Source organism: Pangasianodon hypophthalmus, chromosome 6 (assembly GCF_027358585.1).
Source record: "Pangasianodon hypophthalmus isolate fPanHyp1 chromosome 6, fPanHyp1.pri, whole genome shotgun sequence".
Lineage (NCBI taxonomy): Eukaryota > Metazoa > Chordata > Actinopteri > Siluriformes > Pangasiidae > Pangasianodon > Pangasianodon hypophthalmus.
This window is the reverse complement of record NC_069715.1, coordinates 31324719-31332142: the sequence shown is the minus strand read 5'-3', so window position 1 is coordinate 31332142 and position 7424 is coordinate 31324719.

Here is a 7424-nt window from a genome sequence, read left to right as displayed (position 1 = left end):
TTTGTTTTTTTGTTTTTTTTTATCAAAAAACAGCAAGTGGAGGTAAAATTACTTGTAAACGTGATATTAGCTTCCACTGTTATGCTGATGACACACAGCTGTTTGTTAAGCTGTGTGACACCAGGTTAATAAAGCTTAATAAAGTTGAGGAATATGTAAAGGACCACATGCAGCTAGAAGTAAGCTTTCTGATTACATAATAACTCTGAATGGTCTTTCTGTTTAATCATTTGCAGCAGTAAAAGACCTTGGTGTGATTATCGACTCTAGTCTTTCTTTTGAAGCTCATGTAGATAATATCACTAGGATCGCTTTCTTTCATCTCAGAAATATTGCTAAAATAAGAAATATATTGTCACTACACAATGCAGAAAAATTAGTTCATGCTTTTGTTACCTCTAGGTTGGATTATTGTAATGCCTTGCTGTCTGGATGTTCCAGTAGGAGCATAAACAAGCTCCAGTTAGTCCAGAATGCAGCAGCGAGAGTCCTTACTAGAACCAGAAGATATGAGCACATCACCCCTATCTTATCCACACTGCATTGGCTCCCAATCAAATTTCACATAGATTATAAAATACTACTATTGACCTATAAAGCACTAAATGGTCTCGCGCCACAGTATCTGAGAGAACTTCTGGTCTTTTATGACTGCTGCTGAGGATGGCCCCACATGGACAGCCTAAAGATCAGTGAGATTACTGTGGATGGTACCACATAGAAACCATAACAATGAGGACTGCAATTGCTATGAATAGTTTTGCACTCAAGTCTCCATCATTGAACAAAATAGAGTTAAAATGTAATGAATTCAGAAATGATGCTGATGCACATATTCATAAGTTGCTTATAAGCTCATAATTTCCTGGTTACACAATTCTACTTTTAACTATATAATACACAGTTATAGAAGAGAAAATTATTTACAATTACTCTGTCCGGTGTCACCCAGATGAGGATGGGTTCCCTTTTGAGTCTGGTTTCTCTCAAGGTTTCTTCCTTATATCTCTGGGAGTTTTTCCTCACCACCATCACCTCTGACTCGCTCATTAGGGATAAATTTATAAATGAAAAATTAACATCCAGAATTTATATGTCTGTAAAGTACTTTGTGACAATGTCCATTGTTAAAAGCACTATACAAATAAAATTGAATTGAATACTCAAACCCAACAGGAGATTCAAACTCACAACCTTCTGAATATTCAGCCACATGGCTTTAAGCCTGAATCTCCATTACTCTGTGTGTTGTTCTACAGTTCCATCTTTATAGCGACATGTCATCACACCTTACAGTCTGGCATCAGGAATGAATCCCACATCTGCTGGTCTTTCACCTGAGTGACGCTGGTGTGTATCTCACACATCAAGCTCACTAACTCGCTACAACATCGGCAGGAGGAGGCAATTGTAAATCATTTCTCTGTGAATGAGCAGAGGCTCTTCCAGGAACCGACAGATGCTAATTTATCTTCATTAGTCGCTCGAGCTGGCCGTCTGAAGTACGTTTATTCTGCAGCACTGATCCTGTTCCTGATGTTCAGCTGCTGAGAGACAACCAAATGACTGATGCCTCTTTGCTTCACTTTGCTTCCTCCGAGAATGGTTCTATCTTCATGCTTTCTGAGATAATGTGTATATTATATCTAAATGGAATTTGGCCATGTGATAGAATAAAGAAATGCTGGATGTCCATGCACAGATTATTATTTCCTATGAATTGATCATGCATTTATATGATCAACATTGTGGAAGAAAGTTCTCTGAGAAATGTGGAAAAATTAAATTTTAAATATTTTAATGTAAGATTTGTTCTTTAAGTCCTACATTTACAGTCTGAGCAGCAGTTTGGCAGTTTTATGCTGATTAAACAAACATTCTGCTCCATAAAACCTGCTATGTCTTACACTATAACAAACTATTTTTTATGTGACCCATAAAAAATGTTTCATTCACTGTGTTTATATGCAGAAAATGTGAGCTGTTTACAGAAAAATCTAAGTTTGAGTGCATATCAGTGAAAACTATACTGATTGTATGCACATGAGAGGAGCAGTGCTGAGTTTGAGTGTTATTATAACAACGAGAAGCTCATTGGTCCTGTCAGAGAGTAATAAACCACTAACATTAGCTTAGCATGGCAAACAAAACTCCTTACTGAACCAACCACAAGAAAAAATGTTAGGCAGATGTTTCACTCACAAAACTCAACAAAAAGTAAAATGCGTTACTGTTTCCTCACAGAACTAAAACCACTAATTATTACGCAAACAATTTCTTAAGAAGCAAACACACAGATCTTAATGGTTAAAATAATAATATTTTATTCAGAAATTAATTCAATTCAATTTTATTTATATGGTACTTTTAACAATGGACATTGTCAGAAAGCAGCTTTGCAGAAATCCATATATAAACTTTAATAAAAATTTAAAATTTATCCTTAATTAGCAAGCCAGAAGCAACAGTGATGAGGTGGTGTCATGAGGAAGAAATCTTCAAAAGGGAACCCATCCTCTTCTGGGTGACACTGGATAGTGCGATTATAAATCACTTCCCTTCATAGCTGTATACTATAAAGTCAAATAGTGCTAATTGTTTTAACAGGAACTTATGTATGAGCATCATTAGTGTTTTAACCTTAAGTCTATCATATTAAACTGAAGTTATTAACTGTTCAGTGATATAGACTTGAGTGAAAACCATTCTTATCAGTGGCAAGTGATTTTCAGGGGATGAAAGCTCCAAGCAGAATTTTTTCATTTGCAGTTCTTGAGAAACATTGAGTCAGTGATTAACAAACAAAACATAAAACACCAGGAATTTGATCATAAAGAATAAAATTATGCATTTCGCCATTTCCTCCACAGCTCATTTTCAGCCAAGAGAGGTTCTTTATAATAATCTATAAATAACTGAGTGTTTTGTTGCTCTGCAGTAGTTTTTAGAAGAACTGTTCTGTCAGGTTCTGTAACTCTATATAGCTCTTCAGTTCCAGTAAAGATGACACTTCTATTGACTTACAGTACAGTATTAATAAAACTGATGTTCTCTAATGAGTACCGATAAACCATGCAGGGAAAATATCACAAGATCACATTACACATAGAGAATGTCACTCCACATCAGCTGACATGGTTCTCCCATGAATATAGAGGAACATAGAGGAAAGAATGAATCAGCAGGACCTCTGCAGTGAGCTTGTTCCTCTTAGACAGCGAGAATATCTGCAAGAGAAACACAGGATCTAACTGAGGAAACAAACAGCAGCCAAGCTTGTAAAAAAGATCAAATCTAGAACCTTTAAGGGTTCTTTGGTTGTCACTCTGGAGGAACCTTTATAATTTTATGTAGAACTCTACAACACCATGTTTTCCTATCAGAAAGGGTTCCAAACTAGAAACATTTTAGGACACTAAGAACCTTTAATTATGCACAGAACCCTATGAAGAACCCTTTTTCTAAGAGTACCTCTTTAAAAATCTACATGTTTACTGGTGGGATTAGAGGTGCAGGGTTACAGGTTTAGGATGATCGACAGCATAAACACTAATTGGATTGCTGTTCCATAACTGTGGGGCTTTGTAAGAGAAAGTTCTGCCCCCTTGCTCAGGAACTCCGGCATGAGATGATTCAGTGCTTTATAATTCATCAGTATTATTTTATAATTAATGTATATGTTATGTTAATATAAAGAAATTCAAATATGTTGAATTCATGTTCAGGTTTTGTGTGACGCCTAGATTATCATTATAAATAACTCCTCCTCCTTTGCCAGTTAGATGGGGCTGATGTATGTAACTGTACCCGGGAGGACTAGCTTCATTTAATGCTACATGCTCATTTGGTTTAATCCACGTTCCTGTTAAACACAGTACATCAAACTCCTGATCATTAATAGTTTCATAAACAATAAGCGCTTTAGATGTAAGAGATCAAATATTTAACAGTCCTAGCTTCAGATCAAAGGTGCTGGCTGTGAATTGAGTATGATTTAAGTTTTTGTTAATTAGGTTACTAAAATAATCTTTCTGAGTGTTTCTACATTTTGGTTGGATCAGGGAACAGACACAGTCTCAATATAGTGGAACCTGAGTGTCGAGTCACTGCAGCTAGCAGACGGTCGGTTTAGCCCGCTTGTCATGCCACATTGGGGTAGGGCCAGAGCATATTACTGCATCTGCTTACCCTAACCCTAACCCTAACCCCTAGATTCCTGGATCCCTGTATGATCATCCTGATGGAGCTAACATTGAGATATGAACCAAGTACTCAAGAGGACAAATCCAAAACTGCAATTAAGGAAAGACAGTGAGGAAATGAGTTTTAATATACAGTTCTGTGCAAAAGTCTTAGGCACATGCAAAGAAATGCTGTAGAGCAAAGATGCCTTCAAAAATAATGAAATTAAATGTTTCTACATTTAAAAAATACTATAAACAGTAATAAATTAAACAAAATCAATATTTGGTGTGACGATCCATCGCTTTAAAAATAAAACAGTATTCTCAGGTGCAGTATGTGGGGGTGTCAAGACTTTTGCACAGTACTGTACATGATTGGACACACAGTGAGAGAGAGGAAATTTATTCATTAATAAATCTCACAACAGATAAACACACAGGGAATGTGCGTAAATAAAATGCTGTTCCAAATTATTTTTAGTAAAAACAATAATCATGGAAAGCAATAGATATAAATTACTATCACTTCAATTTTGACAGCATCACTATCAATATTCTAAATGAAATGATAGAACTATAACTCTGTGTGTGTTTTGACCTCCAAATCAATTCAATTTTATTTATATAGCTCTTTTAACAATAAACATGGTCAAAAAGCAGCTTGACAGATATCTAGATACAGATTTAGTTTTAGATTTATCTCTAATGAGCAAGCCAGAGACAACAGTGTTGAGGAAAAACTCCTTGAGATGACATGAGGAAGAAACCTTTAGAGGAACCAGACTTGAAAGGAAACCCATCCTCTTCTGAGTGACACTGGATAGTGAAAATATATAAATCAGTACTGTTTTACAACTATATACTATAGTGTCAGTGCTGAGTGTGTTGGAAAGATTTTCAGTATAATCCTCAGGATCATAGCTAATTTCAGTAGAGTTTTAGATTTAAGCCTATAATATCCAGGTGATGTTATCCACCGTATAATGAATGAGACTTGAGCATAGTTTTTAGCAAGTGCAATCATTAGGCCGTCCAAGTGAGACCATCCACAATCATCTTAAGGGTTTCCATCTGGTGCCATCCACAGCAACCTCAAACCAAACCATGGGTTCACTCAGATACTACTGCGCAAGACCATTCAGTGCTTTATAGGTTAATAGTATAGGTTAATAATAACTTTACTGGGAGTCAATGCAGAAATTTGATTGGGAGCCAATGCAGTGTGGATAAGATAGGGGTGATGTGGTCATATCTTCTGGTTCTAGTAAGGACTCTCGCTGCTGCATTCTGGACTAACTGGAGCTTGTTTATGCTCCTACTGGAGCATCCAGACAGTAAGGCATTACAATAATCCAACCTAGAGGTAACAAAAGCATGAACTAATTTTTCTGCATCGTGTAGTGACAATATATTTCTTATTTTAGCAATATTTCTGAGACGAAAGAAAGCGATCTTAGTGATATTATCTACATGAGCTTCAAATGAAAGACTGAAGTCAATAATCACACCAAGATCTTTTACTGCTGCACATGATGAAACAGAAAGGACATCCGGGTTTCATAGTCAGAAAGCTTGTTTAAGAATGTAAATGGTGTGTCTGCGTGTGCGTGTGTGTGTGTAATACCCAATACACTGTGTATTAATATTAATGCATTAAACACGGGGCTCATTTTTATTCATGGTTTACAGTGAAATTAATAATAAATGTGTTAGTTACAGAGAACTTTAACTGTAATACCTCCTGTGAGTTTTTAGAGTTTAAATAAAGAATATACACAATTTTTTATAGAGACAGTAACTCAAAACTACACACTCGGGGCTCCTTCTGATGGCAGGAATGATGAGAAAACTTAGATCAAGGTAAGATAACTCAAATCAGATTTTTTTCCATATTTAAAAAAACCCCTAATTTTTAATTAAAAAAAACTCTACAGCATGATTTTTAAACAATAAAATCCTTTAGGATGCGAATTTTAATTAGATATACTAAATTGACACATTTGGGGTGGGACTGGGCGCAGGCTCAGGTTAAGATGTCACAAAATATGATCAGTGGGTTTGAACCAAATACATTAAATATGCAAATTAGTAATGCGGTGAATGGTGCAGTAACTAGTGAACAATGGAGTAAAGGGCGAATGACAGAGTAAAAGATGAATGAGGAGTAACAGGTAAATGACGGAGTAATGGGTGAACTGCAGAGTAACTGCTGAATGGCAGTGATGGATAAACGACGGAGTGACACCAGGATGGTGATGTACAATGGAGTCCTGGGTGAATGGTGAAGTATAACAGAGTACTGGGTGAATAACAAAGTAAAATGGTGAAGCTAAAGATGAATGGTGGAGTAATGGATGAACAGTAATGGATGAACAGTAATGGATGAACAGTAATGGATGAACTTTATTTTCAAGTGTTATACTGTAGTTCTCACATAATGTGTCTCATAAAACTCTTAAACATTCCCTTAAACTAGTTATTGATATTATTAATGTCCAATAACATGCTTTTGTTTCTTCTATGAAAACGAGTGACATGTCTGTTTTCAGCCTCAGTCTCAGATCCTGTTTCCTGTTTGTCATTTCCTGTGTGTTCCATCTAGATTGGATCCTGATCCAATTTACACTTGTAATCAGATTTTAACTACATGTACTCCTGAAATCAGATTTCAACCACATTTAGACAAGTAATATGTTTTTCACCACATTTACACCAGTAAATTTGAAGAAAAAGATGAAAAAACAATTTTAGTCAGATTTATGATATCAGATTTTTGCCACATTCTGATAATTATTTATGAAGGCATTACAATATTTATAATTTATAAATCTCTTGTGAGAATGTGTTGTGAGTAACACATTATAATCACTAACACCAAATAATTTCAGCCCCAGTTTGTTATAATTATTAATTAATATAAATTACACTTTATAGCTATGTTTATTATGCATTATGAAGTGTTAATGCATTTTGAGTAGTGTTAAAGAAAGAAACAGAGCTGTTCTTCACATAGTGCATTGTCAAACCTCTCTTGATTTTTTTTCTTATTTAAATGAGAGAGAATCACAAAATTGTGCTATAAAAATTAGAAAGTTTTTTGTAAATGCAGTTTTCAGCTGTGCGTAACTAAATCTGTGTATAACATTGTAAATATTTAATTAGCATTTTGTTTCAATATATCTTGCTTTACTTAGAGCTCATTAATACAACGTATACGTTATATATAAGTTATAATGCACT